Source organism: Microtus pennsylvanicus, chromosome 20 (genome assembly GCF_037038515.1).
Source record: "Microtus pennsylvanicus isolate mMicPen1 chromosome 20, mMicPen1.hap1, whole genome shotgun sequence".
Lineage (NCBI taxonomy): Eukaryota > Metazoa > Chordata > Mammalia > Rodentia > Cricetidae > Microtus > Microtus pennsylvanicus.
Genome location: NC_134598.1, coordinates 36,348,707 through 36,364,519, shown reverse-complemented (window position 1 = coordinate 36,364,519; position 15,813 = coordinate 36,348,707). Strand labels below are relative to the sequence as shown.

The window sequence follows — 15,813 nt, the reverse complement described above, 5'->3', positions numbered from 1 at the left end:
AAGTTCTTCACAGAAGGTCTAGAAGATACATCTCCCATGATGCTTTGATGCATGGTCATTTCAAACAAAGAGGGTAAAAAAAGATAGGTGTTTAGAGGCCTCCCTCACACCTACCTATTTAAAAGCACATATAAATTTCCCTGAGTCTATAAAATCATGACTCTCATGAGCATATTCCTCAAATTACAATCACACGACAGACTGCTGACTCTCTTTTAAAAGGAGAACCAGCTTCCCGTGACCAGCTGAGGGGATCCCGGCCTGACAGAGCGGCCTTTGTCTGCAGAGGAGAGGCTCTCCGCTGCTGTCTCCCTCACGTTGATTTTGGAAGACTCGCTGCGCGAACAACGCTTCCCAACGAGGAAAAAGGAACCGAGTTTTACTGTGGCCATTGAATAATTCAGCTACCAACTCGGCAGACAGTCAGTTCTCCCACCCATCACGGATCTCAAAGGTAACAACAGGTGAGACAAGGCCCTGTGTTCCCTGCAACGGGCATCTGGCTTTGCCATCTGCCCAACTGGTCTGGAACCCAAAACAGCAAAGAGCAACGTGTCTTCAGCACGTATAAACTCTGCCTGTGCTACTTTCTGCTGTCATGATAAAAGACTGTCCTGAACAAAGGATTCATTTCAGCTTACAGGTGGCAGCCCATCACCAAGGAGGAAAGCCAGAACTCCTTACAAAAGTAAGGAACCTGGAGTCTGGAACTATGGGCCATGGAGGAAAAGTAGCTGCTTATTTATGGCTTGTTCCCTCCTTTACCTCCAGCTTGTTCACCTCTTTCTTAAATAGCCTAGGTCCACCTGCCTAGGAATGGCACCGCCCACAGTGGGCGGGGCCTTCCTTCCCATGTTAATTAGCAATTGAGAAAGTGCCCACAGACAGACCCATGGGCCAGTCATATTGAGGCAATTCTTGAATGGAGGTTCTCTCTTTCTCTATAACTCTAGGTTTCTGTCAAGCTGGCAGGAGAAACCATGACAAACTATAAATGCCATCCCCTAAGCTGCAAGCCTTCCCACTTTCTGGTTCAAAGACGGCCACAGAATCACATGGCCGAAGACTAGGACCCAATGGTGTAGGAAGTAGACAAGGTTGAGGTTGGCTGAACAGTGGAAAACCAGGCAAAGATGGACAGACCAAGGCAGCCTGTCTCTTGCAGAAAGACACAGCACGAAGCGTTATTAAACAGAACAGGAGCAGAGTGAAGCCCGCACTCCTCACTCCCCTCAGGTAAAGCTCTGGAGAGAAGTCACAGGCAGCTCCGAGCCCGACTTAGTGGGGACGGGAGAAGTGGCGGGGGACCCTCCGGGGTGACCTTGAAAGTCTGTGCTCAAAGACTGCAGACCCAGAAGATGGAAGGAGCCTGGGTTCCTGAGGCAGCAGATGGGAAACACCTGCTGTGGGAGGGTAGCTTTCTTTGTGACGGTAACAAACACATGAGGTGACAACTTGGGAGGGGACTGCTTTGTTTCATGGCTTTAGAGGTTCTGGTCTGTGATCAGCTGGTGCTATTGCCTTGAGTAAGGTGGTTCATCAGAGGGAAAGGGTTCGGAAGAGCCAAAGGACTCTCCTGGGGAGAAAAAAGTGTCCTCTGGAGGGCACACCTCCAGTGACCTGAAGACATCCCAGTCAGCTCTGAAGGGTTCCACTACCCCGCCGGCAACACCTCCTCAGACAGTGGGCTTTGCCACACAGTCCTTTAGGGAACACTTAAGAACCAAACTCCAGCAGCCGCCCAGCTAGAAATACCTACTCTAGTCTATGACATAAGTGAGAGGGGAACTTCTCTTGTTTCATTTGCCTCGATTTGGAAGTCTTAGCTGCAGAAGCTGCTGTTGCTTTAAATAACACACACAGTACAGAGCATTCATTCACGAGTTAGGGCCCTCTTGGATCCGGGCTCACCGACTGCATGGATCTATAGGAGGCCCATCCACAAACACTGCCCTTCAGGAGCATGGTTAGATAATACATGAACACAGGAGAGAGGGGAAAGGAAAGTAAGAAGGTTCGTTGGTGAGGACCGTCACAGACAAAAATGGCCTAGCAGGGACCTGGAGGATGAGCACCGTTATTTCAACGGCAGCAACAGCAACACACACGGGAGGATGAACAAAACATACAACACACCGGGGGACCAACAAAACACCTGGGCTTGAGAGAAAACTACACTCACAGAAAGATTCAGGGTCAGCTACGAGAAAGACTGGCATGTATCCACAATCCTGAGAGCTTGTTGCCCATCTCCCCATGCGATTTCATATCCAGAGTGGGTAATAGCATCATCAAAAAGATTGGGATGGAGCTGTGTGGGGCCTGTGTGGGCTATGGAACACTGCCACGGTTCCATTCATTCAGGGGACCGGAATGGGACGGTGTGACCCTGTTCCTTCTAGCACTTCTTGGGGTCACAAGGTTTATTTTGCTTGTTTTTTCCCAACTGTGGGGTGTGCTGCACACACTTGCTCCAGCAGCAGGGCAAAGCGTGAATCTCCCACACATACCAGCCTTAAGCAAGCATCCCACAGGGAGCAGGCACCCATGGCTATTGTCCTCTTTCCCTTCAGTCAACCCACAGAGTGGCCCAGGGAGGGAGGGGGACAAAGAGAGAAGGAGGGAGGGACAGAACATGGGATGGGTGGACAGACAGAAGGACAGACGGAGGGAGAGAAGTGTCTAGCACTTATGGGGAGGTTGCCCAGTTCCTCACCCCTCCCTGGTACACTCCTTGGGCAGGTGTTCTGCCCCAGTTAGCCAGATTAGCTGAGGAGGCCTCTGTCTGGAGTGTGACTGGGAAGAGGTCCCCCAAGGAATCTTCTGCACGGGCGTCTGAGCTCAGCCCTCCCGAGGTGTGAGAACCCAGCGCTCTGGGTACAGCCCTGGTCAAAAGCGAATGTTCACTCACAGTCCAGACAGGACAGATCAGAACTAGATTCCAACACGCTATTTTCCATGAGTAAGCGATTTGAAAGGTGTGCATCCGTTCTGGAACTTTTCATGCGGTGGAATAACTTCCCAGCCTCACCTGACTTCAAGTAACTGATGTCATGGAAAGGTTAAAACTAGTAAAGAGACGATGACACTCCACGTTTCATTCTTGGAGCTGGGGCCTCGTGCGCTTTATTTATTTATTTGTTTGTTTGTTTATTTGAAGCACTGGTTATTGCACTTAAGGCATCCTGCCTGCGAGGCAAGCACTCTGCAGTCCCAATGAGCTACAGTCCTAGCCTGAACCCATGGCTCTAGGATAGATAAACTCCAAAGTCCTAGAGCTAACACACAGCAATAATGGGCTTTGCACAAAGATCCACCCCAGGCTCTGAAACCCGAGCCACCACGGCTGCCTGCCTCTGCTGTGGGGAGACACACAGGTGCTAATTACTTTAACGAGGCAGCCTTGGTGGTGCCCACGAGGCAGAGGCCATAGCCTCGAAGAAGTCGGTAAGAAATGGGGTGGTTTCTCCGATCAATGCTACTAAAAGCATCCTGGAGGAGCCAATCCTGCCTAGGTACCAACTGTCCTGCAGCATGCTAGTCACCAAATGCATGCTAGCCACCAAATGCATGCTAGCCACTCAATGTGGCAATCGGTGCTGTCTCCCAGCAAGCACTGCTTCTCAGCCTCCCCGTTAGCTCCCATGTTTGTTGCTTCACACATGCAGGGGCTGGGGTGAAAAACGTTAAAAGACTAATTGCAGAAAGAGCTGATAAGTTATCACTCACAGATCAAATTATCTCCATCTAATTACATTAATTCCTGTCTCGGAAGATGACTGGCCTAGCGTCCTCATTGAGGTTTTACCGTTTGGGGGATTTCTTCATCACCACTCTAAGCCAGCAGGTTGAAGTCCTCTGGTCAGCTGCTATGAAAACCAAGAGCCAAGGGCGGGATGAAGGAGGCAGGTTGAGGGAGGGGTACCCGAGATCACTGTTTGTCACTGCGAGCCCAGGTCCAAGCCATGATGTCAGGGGAAAGGGAAAAGGGTGTCTACCCACAGCAGAACTTTCCCTGACAGCAACCAGGACTGACTGCCGGAGTCCCTGGGGCCTGATAGAGTATTTGCCCGTGTGGAGTGGAGGTGAGAGTCACCAGCCACCTCCTGAAGAGGCTACCCGCTGGCCTCTTAGACTCCTCCAGAGCAGGGCTCCTCCATCCAGTGTCTGGCCACTGGGCAGGAGTCTGAAGGAGCAGGAGGTTTGCAGAGTGCACCTCTCAGCTTCATCCTCTCAGGCCTGACTGCAGGAGCAGGCTCTTGGCTGTCATTCCTCCGGCATTCTCTGACTGAGTCACGAAGGCTCAACGTCATCCGTGCGCTCACGCAAAAACCCGAACCCACTTCAAAGGTCTGCTGAATGCTTTTCAGTGACATGCCCAAGGTCAAACCTCTAGGAAGTAGATGGATCAGAATTTAAACAAAGGATCAACCTCACAACTGCATGTATGTTACATGGGTGGAGGGATGGGTGGGGGGACACTTGGGATCCAGATCCCTCTTCCTGGTACCTCAATGAGATTACTGGCAAGTTCCAGGTATCTGCCTTCAGGATGCTGGACCCCAGAGCTCTACTGTGTCCACCTGGAACATGCTGGATACCAGGGTGCTGTGGGACAATAGTCTATACCCTGTCAATTGTATTTTAATAAAACACTGATTGGCCAGTAGCCAGGCAGGAAGTATAGGTGGGGCAAAGAGAACAGGAGAATTCTGGGAAGAAGAAAGACCTACTCTATAGTTGTCATCCAGACACAGAGGAAGCAAGATGTGACTGCCTCGCTGTAAAAGGTACCAAGCCACGCGGCTAACACAGACAAGAATAATGGGCCAGTATAAGTTATAAGAGTTAATAAGAAGCCTGAACTAATAGGCCAATCAGTTTGTAATTAACATAGAACCTTTATGTGATTCTATTTATTTATTTATTTATTTATTTGGTTTTTCGAGACAGGGTTTCTCTGTGGTTTTGGAGCCTGTCCTGGAACTTGCTCTTGTAGACCAGGCTGCTCTCGAACTCACAGAGATCTGCCTGTCTCTGCCTCCCAAGTGCTGAGGCCTCCGCCACCACCCGCCCAGCTCTTTAAGTGATTCTTTGGGACTTAACAGCCCTCACAGTGAAACACTTCCTCCAACAAGACCACACCCACTCCAACAAGGCCACACCTCTTAACTGGCCTCCACTCCCTTTGGGGGCCATTTTCTTTCAAACCACCACAGAGAGGGAATGAGAGGTTTTGTCCAGTCCCTCCCAGGGGATTCCCCTCATGCCCCCACCCCTCCCCTGTTCCCACCGAGACAGAGCACCAGAAACTTCCACTCAGTGTAGTCTCTGAGAAGCTACTCCTCCTCAGTTCCCTCAGAGCATCAGGGGTGCTACATGTACCCCATGAACCCCACAGCAACCTGGAGCAAAGGGCTTTACTATTCCTCTGAGCCCTTCATTGAAAGAGCCTGGCACTCCCTTTTCTCAACTAGGCTGGGGACAAGAGAGGGCACACATGACCGCAACTGCCTCAGTGTTAGCCTAGCTCTCTGTAGAGTCTGTGCTACTACGTGTACTATGGTCCTGTAGCATCTGTACTACATGTACTATGCCTGTAGCTTACCACTTGCACTACGGAGGTTTGCAGTGAGCCAGGCAAGGGCCTCGAGACTGAAACAAACACACACACACACAGAGACAGAAATACAGGTCATCAAGAATGCCCCCTTTATTGTGTTCAGGAGCAGCTTATCTAGACTCTGGCCACGCCCCAGCTCTCGGGAATCTTTCAGCTGCAGACCCACCAGCCTGCCATCAGGGTCTCGTGCTCAGAGCAGCTGCAGGCTGCTCAGAGCAGAGGAAAACAAGCTGTTTACAGGGAATTCCGGGTCCGGTGGTCCGCAGTCCCCAACAGCTCTCCACACCTGGCATGGCCACACCTTCTTAGCTGTCGTTCTTTCTACTTATTTCCCGGGGAAACATCGAGCTAAAATGAACTTTGGGGTGGTCTCCTATTAAGGTTATTATTGCTGTGATAAAATACCAAGAAAAGGATTTATATGGCTTACACTCCCATATCATTGTTCATCATCAAAGGAAGTCAAGATAGGAGCTCAAACAGGATGGAAACATGGAGGGAGAGACCATGGAGGAGGATGCTTACTGGCTTGCTCAGCCTGCTTTCTTATAGAACCCAGGACCACCAGCTCAGGGGTGGCCCCAACCACAGTGGGCTGGACCCTTCCCCATCAATCACTAATTAAGAAAATGTCCTACAGGCTGGCCTATTGCTCCATCTCACGGAGGCATTTTCTCAGGTGAGGCTCCCTCCTCTCTGACGACTCCAGTTTGTGTCAAGTTGACATAAAACCAGCCAGCACAGGTGGCAAACATGGAGGTCACAGTTCATTGTCTTTCTACAGGCTCTTTCATTTCTCGCATCCTTGGCTATTTTGCTCTCCCAAACTATCACTCATGTGCCTTAAACACAGGCATTTGAATTGTCTGTGCTGCATGCCACTGTGTCTGACGTAGTCAATCTGAACTCTCACCTCCCAAGATGAAAAACGTGAGGTCAACAAACCCTTAGCGGTCGCCTCCTCCAAAGCCAGGCAATTCTGAACATTCTGGAAATGAACCGAGCTGAGCTCTCAGAAAAGGCTGACAGTGTTCTGTAAAGACAGAGAAGACGGCTTCTCCACATAAGGGCAAGTGACAATCGAGCCTCTGAGCTAACAAATCAAAGGGAAAAAACAGAACTATCTGGGAGGCCAGTGAGTATATCTCAGAAGACAGCAACAAGGAGAGAGTCTCAGAGTCACTGGGGTGCGGGCTCAGAAGCAAGGAGAGTCTAAGGGTCACCAGGGCATGGGGTCAGAAGCACAGAGCCAAGAAGGGCAAGGATAGATGGCTTGTGTTTAGCACCACAGGGCAGTGTTTCCGTTCCCACTGAGCCCTGGACTGGCTGTCACAGGTGTAGGGGGCTCAGAAAAGGTCCCCACATGGAAGAGGAGCCCAAGGAGGATGAGAAGCTAGCACTGAGGGCCCGGACGGATGACAGGCAGGTCAAGACGCTCTCTCTCTCTCTCTCTGGACTCTCTCTCTCTCTCGTGTGTGTGTGTGTGTGTGTGTGTGTACATTTGCACACATACCAAACTCAACCTTCGACGTCATTCCTCAGGTGTCTCCCATCTTTTCAAGCGTGATCACTCACTGCCCTGGATCTTGCTAAGCAGGCCAAGCCAGCTAGACAACCAGCTAGAGTCTCCACTCCAGCACCCAGGATAACAAGGGTACAAGCCCATGCCCAGCTCTTTTATATAGGTGTTAGAGGTCGGAATCGGACCCTACTTTACCAGCTGAGCCACTATCCAGTTCCTGGTTTTGACTGTCTCCTTTCTCCTGCCTTCTTTCTGCTTCTTTCCTGGGCTGAACTCCTTCAGGTCTGAGCTTCTTGCTGTGTGATGTAAACACCCACGTGACCACCTCTTCACACTCACAAAAAGCTCTAGGGACCCGCAAGACTGAATCCCCACGCAATCACTGGGATGCATCTTTTCTTTTCCAGGGCTCCTCCCAAGGTCTTCCCAGAGAAGCCAAGGTTAAAGAATGCAGTCTGGCCCAGAATCCCACAGTAATTGCTCTGATGCTCAAGAACTGCTCCCGGGACCTGGCTAATCAATCTCTCTATACTCACGTGGACAGAGACCAGAAGGAGGCGACAGGCAGGTCTGCCCCAGCTCTTGGGGTTTCAGTGGCCATCCTGCCTGGCTCTGCCCAAAGCCCATACACCCCTTCCTCTGCTTCTGCTGACCCCACAGTCCGCTTCCTAGTAGCTTTATAAATACAGGAAGGAAAACTAGCGCCCGCCTCTCCTCTAAAACCCAGGAGGTACCTGCCCCATCCTCACTCACCTCTGAATTCTGGAAGAACTGAAAAGTAAGAACGACTGTCCCTACCCGCAAAGAAATTACAGCCCACTCAGGGACCTAAATTAGACTAGATCTCGGGGGAAAGGGAGCAAAGACTGGTAACAGTGAGCCCTGAAGGCTGAGGAGTGGGTGAGCAATGGCCATGGTGAAACAGGACTAAGGCAATCGATGAGTCGGAGCGGAGGCTATGGCTCAGTCTGTAAGGGGCCTGCCGTCCACAAGGTATCCCTAGCACCCACGTGAAGACTGGGCACGGTGGCACACACCTGAAACCCCAATGCTTGGAGGAAGGAAGTATCCCTGGGGCTTGCTGGCCAGCCAATCCAGGCAACTAGTGTGTTCTGGGTTCAGTGAAAGCCTGTCTCAGAGAAAAGCATGTGCCCACCTGCACACACATGCGCGTGCGCGCACACACACACACACACAGAATCATAAGAAAATCAAAATAAAGCTGCCTCTCTCTCACCACTGTTTGAAAAGAATATAAAGCAGACGAAGTATCCCCTAAGGGGAACCTCAGCAATCCAGCCGCAGCTAGCTCAAGTGGCCAAGCTCTGCGAACTCACTTCCCCACATCTGCTCAAGTGGGCTCTCAGATTGTTGAGACTCACGCAAACAGCCAGGCTCCCTTCCTGAAAAATCGAATCGCCAAGACGTGAGCCCTGAGGAAACGTGGTGTAAAGGGGTGCCTCTCACAAAAGCATCCTAGAAGACTCGGCCTGATTACGTGACCTCCAGCGGAGATGATTCCGGTCGTGGTCATGGGGCACTAGTATTTGGAAATACGCCCCTTTGTTCTTCCGGCTTTGTGCTGGTGAAGCCAGTGTGAAAAGAAGCCCACCCTGGAGGCTTAAGAGCTACTCACTTCCCATCCTACCCACCTTTTTCAACAATGGTTGGCAAGGATGCTTTTAAAATAGAATAAACACATATGCTTCGGGAAAGGGGGAGTCTTAGGCACGTGGTAGGGGGAGGGGTTGTTAAAGCCGGGGCCTTGTGTGTGCTAGACAACATTCTACCACTAAGCTGGGAGTCTCACATCACAGATCATGAAGAAGAGCAATAGCAATGGCAATTGTCACCAAGATGGAAGATGGAGCTAAGCAGCTGCCATAGTGACTAGCAGGACAGAGGGACATTGTAGCTAGCAGGACAGGGAGACATTGCAGCTAGCAGGATGGGGGGACACTGTAGCTAGCGGTGTCTGGAAAATGATCCCTGGCAGCCTGGGTGGGGCAGAGTGGGGCCAAGCAGGTGCCCACATGTGTGTATCTGCGAGTGGTTAATAAGGGGACAGCTGACTTAGTGTGCTTTGATCACGTGGCCTCCTGTCTGCTCCATCTGTATATACTTGTTAATTCGGGAAGGGTCTGCTATGGAAAAACAGTCGGCAAAAGCAACCTTTGGAATGAGGGGTTTACTTTGGCTCACGGTTTGGGGGTGGAAGAGAGGACATCTGGTCTCATCACACCTGCAGTCAGGAGTCAGGCAGCAATGAGCACCACCACTGGGCTCAGTTTCTCCTCTTTATTCATCCTGAACCCCCAGCCCAGGCTATGGTACCACCCACACTCACGGTAGACCTTCTGGAAACACCCTCACAGACACAGGCGGGTGCTGTTTCCATGGTGATCCTAAACCTCCACGAAGCTAACAACCATTAACTACCACGAAGCTGACAGTCATTACCTGCACATGTGTGCACACGCACTGGTTTTACCTTTACAAGCCAGAGAGATGACTTGCCAGGTGATCACCAAGCTCACTGCCCTGACCTGAGTTTGATCCCCAGACCCACATGGTAGAAGGAGAGAAGCAACTCCAGAAAAGCTGCCCTTTGACCTCCACATGGGTGCCGTGGCACACGTGTGCCCACAATCATACAAAGAAATGTAAAAACAAAGGAAGTGCTTATGACAGTCTGACCTCTGAGTGACAGTTTCTGAAGTGACCAGCAGGTGTTGGGTAGCCATGAGACCCTGCGAGGGAAGTCTTCTCATCCCTAAGCCATCAGCAAGCGTGCCGTGTGTCCCTGTCACACGGAGACTAATGGACACACAACCAGAAGCACAGAGGCAAGTCCGAACCCAGCAGGCGCCCAGCAACCCTGTCTCCAAGAGCTCTGGAAGGCTCTTTGAAGATGGAAACCTCTTGCCAGCTGCCCCATCCCTATCATCAGAATGCACCCCAAAACACCCTCCAAACACTGCAGTTCTGTAACAGGAAGCAACGTGGGGAGTGCTTTCCTTGTCATGCTTAAAAAGACACACACAGAGGTGCTGGGGACGAGACTCTGAGTGTGGCTCTTAACAGAGACACAGAAATGTTGCCTTATAGAAGGGAACTAAGAAACAGGTTAAGGGAACATACCCGAAGGAGGGGAGTGCCCTGTCGGCTCGACTCTGTCCTGTTAGATAGAACAGCCCGGTGCTGCTATTCCTGATAGCATTAGCAGATGTGAGGGGGAGATGGGTCCCCGACTTGAAACACTGTAAACTGAAGCATTTGTGAACACAATAACCACACAAACATTAAAAGCAGAAACCAGCCATGGTTTCTGCAGAGCCTAAGAGGGAAACTGGACGGCAGTTTAGACCTCTGCAAAAAATAAATAAATAAATAAATAAATAAATAAATAAATAAATAAATAAATAAATAAATAAAATGTAACCCTGTCTCAAAAAAACATCAAAAAAAAAAAAACCACACACACACACAGAGAATTATTTCACATTAACTTTTGATACAAATGACAGTGTGTCTTTTCAGAAAATCTGGAGCACTAAAAATACCCCTCTAATGTAATAGCATTAATTCAACACACCTTCCCTGAACACATGCACACACACACACACACACACACACACACACACACACACATATGCACACAGAAAGATGGGAGGTGTTCACAGTAAAAATCAAATTCTCAATTGGACATCGCTGAGGAAATATATTCAAACTTAAAGACAAGCATGAAGACACTGGAAGTAGAGACAGGAGGAGCTTGGGTCAAAGTCACCCTCAGCTATATAGTGAGTCCAAAGCTAACCTAGGCTGTGTAAATTAAAGTTAAAAATTATGTCTCTCTCCTCACATTTCCCATCACTTCTTCAGCAGTTAGGACTCAGAAAAAAAAAAAGTGCAGCTCCCTTTATAGGTCAAGGTCCAAGGAGCCTGGACCACTTTATAGAGAGCCCGTGTCTGGGCCACTAGGAGAGCCTGTGTCTGGGCCACTAGGAGAGCCTGTGTCTGGGCCACTAGGAGAGCCTGTGTCTGGGCCGCTATTAGAGCCCGTGTCTGGGCCACTAGGAGAGCCTGTGTCTGGGCCGCTGAGAGCCCCGTGTCTGGGCCCCTGAGAGCCTGTGTCTGGGCCATTAGGAGAGCCTGTGTCTGGGCCCCTGAGAGCCCGTATCTGGGCCACTAGGAGAGCCTGTGTTTGGGCCCCTGAGTGCCTGTGTCTGGGCCCCTGAGAGCCCGTGTCTGGGCCACTATTAGAGCCCGTGTCTGGGCCACTAGGAGAGCCTGTGTCTGGGCCACTATGTGAGGTTTCTGTGATGATTAAGCAGGAGTCTCACTCCAAACTGTCACCTCCCCAGCCCACCAAGGCCACCCAGGAAGGGTCCCTAGCCTACCTATGACACTTTTCCTGGTGGAGATAAGTTCAAGGTGTGAACTGTAGGTAGTGACATCAGCTAAGAGGAAGCAGAGAACCCCTTGGAAGTCCAGGGGTTCAAATGCACACAAGGGCTTCACACACATGTCTAAGCACTGTCATTCCCAACTGAAAACCGGGGTACAAATGGAACCTCCCTCCTAGAGCCGTGATGACAATCGCTCAAGTCATGCAAGGGGCTTAGAATCCTTCCTAAGCACTCAATAAACAACGGTTATTAGTTTCACCAACCCTAATTTATATCTTGATTACAACATGAAGCACAAACTAATAAGACTGTATTGTTTAGCCATGGATCCCCTCTCATGCCCACTAGGACATGATCAAAAAGAAATGAGAAAATAATCAGCGGTAGGAACGTAAAATGGTGGAGTCATTATAGAAAACAGCATGGTGGGCCTGCGGGAAATTAAAAATAGAACTGTCTCATAGCGATCTGGAAACATTAATTCTTGGTATGTAGCTAAAAAAACGGAAGCAGGATTTCAGAGAGACATGGATGGGTAGGTGGATTGCTTGCATACCTGCCTAGCATGCATGCAGTGCTGGGCATGACCCCCAGCAACACGTAAGTGGGCCATGGTGGCACACACCGGCAATCTCAGCACTTGGAGGGCATAGGCAGAAGGATCAGAAGTGCAAGGTCATCCTCGGCTACAAAGCAAGTCGAAGGGCAGCCTTGGCTACAGGAGACCCCGTCTCGAAAGAAGAGAGATGCTTGCACAACCATGTGCACAGCAACATTACCCACAAGAGCTAAGCTACAGGATCGACCCGGGAACCCACAAGTGATGGGCAGGCCAAAGGTGGCAGAGTCACACAGGATGACTCAGCCTTCAGAAGGAAATCCTGGCCAGGTGAGGTGGTGCACACCTTTAATGTCAACACTTGGGGCAGAGGCACGTGGATCTCTGAGTCTGAGGCCAGTCTGGTCTACATAGAGAGTTCCAGGCCAGCCAGGGTAACATAGTGAGATCTTGTCAGATAGATAGATAGATAGATAGATAGATAGATAGATAGATAGATAGATAGATAGATAGATAGATAGATGTGATCCTGCCACACAGTACAATATGAATGAACACTAAGAGGACATTAGGCTAAGGAAAATAAGACAGACACCAGAAAAGAGCAAGGGTGTGAATTCCACGGGTGACAGTGTCCCATGTGAGCAAACCCACAGGAATAGAAGGGAGATTGCAGAAGGAGGTAGAGACTTCAAGGAGGGGGTAGGATGAGAATTATTATCACGTGGCTGGCTAACACTCTCCTCTTTGTAGGTGAGAAGTCCCTCAGGTCCGTCCCTGTGACTCTGCTTAACCCTACCACACCTTATGCTCAAATATTTAAAACAGCAACTTGTTTTAAGTTACTTGTCTTTTCTTACAAGAATTTTAACTGGAATTGGGGGTGTGGCTTTATGGAGACCAGGTTAGCCACACACTCTCTGCTTAGGCTGACCCTGAGCTAGGATCTTTCTGCCTTCACCTCCCACGTGCTAGGACTGCACAGACAGGAGACACCTTTCCCACATCAGTACAAATCCTCTTTTAAAAAATAAAACTTAGAGCCCTCTAAATGGACTGGCACCCCCCCCCCCCCCAGTGATCACTGCAAAGTAGTTAGGTCTCACAGAATCATTGCGCCTCACAGGAGAGGAGTTCTGGGGAACAGCAGGGCCCTCCTTGGGTGCCAGCTTCAAGCACATCCAGATGGGGGGGGGGGTGGCACTGGGGTAGTTGACTTTAAAAGGAGATTCTGACTTACAATGGATTCTATTTTAACGCCCTCTAACAAAAAAACCTTTCCCCAGGGGAAACTGCCTCCAACTCTCTGTCACATCCTCAGAAGTGGAGGCCCTGCCTGTCGTTCTGAGATGTCATCCCCGAGCCACTTCAAGAAAAGAGACCATGACAAGAAACACGATGGCTCCAGGGAAGTGTCCGGCAGAAAGAGCCTGACTGCAAACCACTATGTGCCATGCTCGGCCCTGTGAAGGTTCTACCACCTCGCCTCTCCATGGCCTCTTTTCAAAGGGGACCCCCAGACACTTGGAGAAATCAGCCTATCCTGTCACCCAGGCTGGGGTCAGAATCCTAGTGACCACGGGCAACACAGGACACGTGTGATGCCTTGAGGAGAGGCACCCTCAACTTACGCAAAGGTCAGATAGGATTTGTTGGGAGCTCAGCACGTCACCCAGAAAGAAGCATCGTGGACTGGAAGCTTCATCACACACATCAACACTCAGTGTTGGCAGGGGTCGTTTTCCCAGGAGGTGTCTAGGTCACCGGGGCTCCGCCTCCCAAATGGACTGACACAGAAACGCAAGCCATGAAGTTACCGTTCCTATGTACCAATCTCAGCCCACACCCATCTGCAGGGCGTTCGAGCCTCAACCTCTGCCCTCCAGCCATGACACAGGGAAGGAGGCCTAGTCTAGCAAGGTAGGCTCTTGTGGCCTGCCCAGACACCAGAACCAGAACAGATAAATTTACTCGTGACAAACGACCCGGCCTAGGGTCATAGCACAAAACAAACTAGGGCATAGACCTGTCTTCCACAGACCTGCAACAGGGCTATACAGACAAGACTCTTGTCCCCTGGCCTACCAGGAGGGAGGGTTCTGAACCTTGGTGTAAGCCATAGTAGAGGCAGGGGAGAAACAGAAGAGAGACGGGAGGGGGCGAGTGGAAGGAGGGAGGACGTGTCCACGCGTCCCCAAGTCTTCCTCTTGCAGGCTGCCACCCTTCCCAACACGCCTCCCACATAATTCCACAGCACCTTCATTATCACTTTGTCCTTCTCAGCCTCTTGACTCCATCAAGAGTTGTCATCTCCAAAACATACGGCATTGCCCCTGTGACCTCCACTGGGCGTGCTCAAAGCCAGGTCAAGTCAACACGGCTGTGCGGCTCACCTCTGTGCCCATAGCACCTGGCACTCGGCGCCTCTCTGTGGATGAAGCAACAAGTGCACACTGACAACACCTGTGTCTGTCAGGCCTCGCGGCACAAGCCTGTCACCCCGGTACGCAAGAGGCAAATGCAGGAGAAGGATCATGAGTTCGAGGCCAGCCTGGGATCCATAGTGAGCTCCTGTCTGAAAAGCAAAACTCAGAAGAATGTATATGTCTCATTAATGGCTGATGACATAGCCCAAGTTCACGGCTCCAGACAAAACATCCCCTCCCCCCATCCAGTGATAAAGGCCTGTCACGTCACTAGACACTGGCTCCTCGCTGACTGTGTAGGCCTGAGGTTCCTGGTCACCGTGACAGGCCAAAGTGTTTCCTGTTTCTCACAAACCACTTTGCCGTGACCCATCCTCTTCTTTGACTTTGCTTTTCTTTCTCATCTCTTTTGTGGGCATGGGGAATAAGAATATCTGGCAAGGCTGAGAGCAAGAAACACAGTCACAGGTAGATCTACATATGATTTCGGTCCAGAATCTTCCTGTTACAGTCAGGATCTCGCCTCAGCTGGTTCTGCAATGTCTCGGTTACCCTGGCACAGAGCACAGATCAGAAGCCAAGGCATGATTGTAAAGAGGAAACCCAACATCCCAGCATGGCTATACACTCCTACAAACCCCCGAATTCAGGAGGCTGAGGCTGGAGGTTCATAAGTTCAAGGCTAGCCTGGGCTACACAGAGAACCTGTCTCAAAAGAGGGGGTTGAGCATGGTGATGCATGCCTTTACACACAGCACTCAGAAGGATGTGACTCTCCAGCAGGCAATGGGTTAAATTCCAGAGAGGGAGGAGCAGAGTCAAATGCTGAAACCCAGGGTCTGGTCTCTGACAACTTCCACTGTGCTTAAAAGATAAACATAGTTACAGACAAGTGTGTGGTTACAGGGAAACAGTGGGCGGGGTGGGGGACTTCCCATCATGATCAGCCATGAGAACAAGATCACAGGGTGACGAGACAATCGGAAGTATCTCTGGGGAGGAAGCCAGGAGCTGTGACTGGCTGAAATACCAGTAGTCTCTGGGAAGAAATGCATTCCAGGTACAGGGAGGAACAGGTGCAAAGGTCCTGGGGCAGGTCTAGAAAGCAATCACGGCGGATGACAGCGTTTCTTTGCAACACTGAACTGCACGTGGTGGGGGCTGTGACCAACATGAGCCCTGTGGCCTACCTCCTAAAGGTAAGAGAAACACTACGTAGGGATGTCCAGCTTCCGCCAGAAGATTGCAAGAACAATGATGTCATCCACCAA

At 50.5% G+C, this 15,813-nt stretch overlaps 1 protein-coding gene across 2 annotated transcripts in view; it reads right to left on the bottom strand.

Annotated features, from left to right (window-relative positions):
- Positions 1-15,813, bottom strand: part of Chst11 (carbohydrate sulfotransferase 11) — a 188,056-nt gene that overhangs the window by 149,386 nt on the left and 22,857 nt on the right. The gene's annotated exons all lie outside the window — the stretch shown is intronic.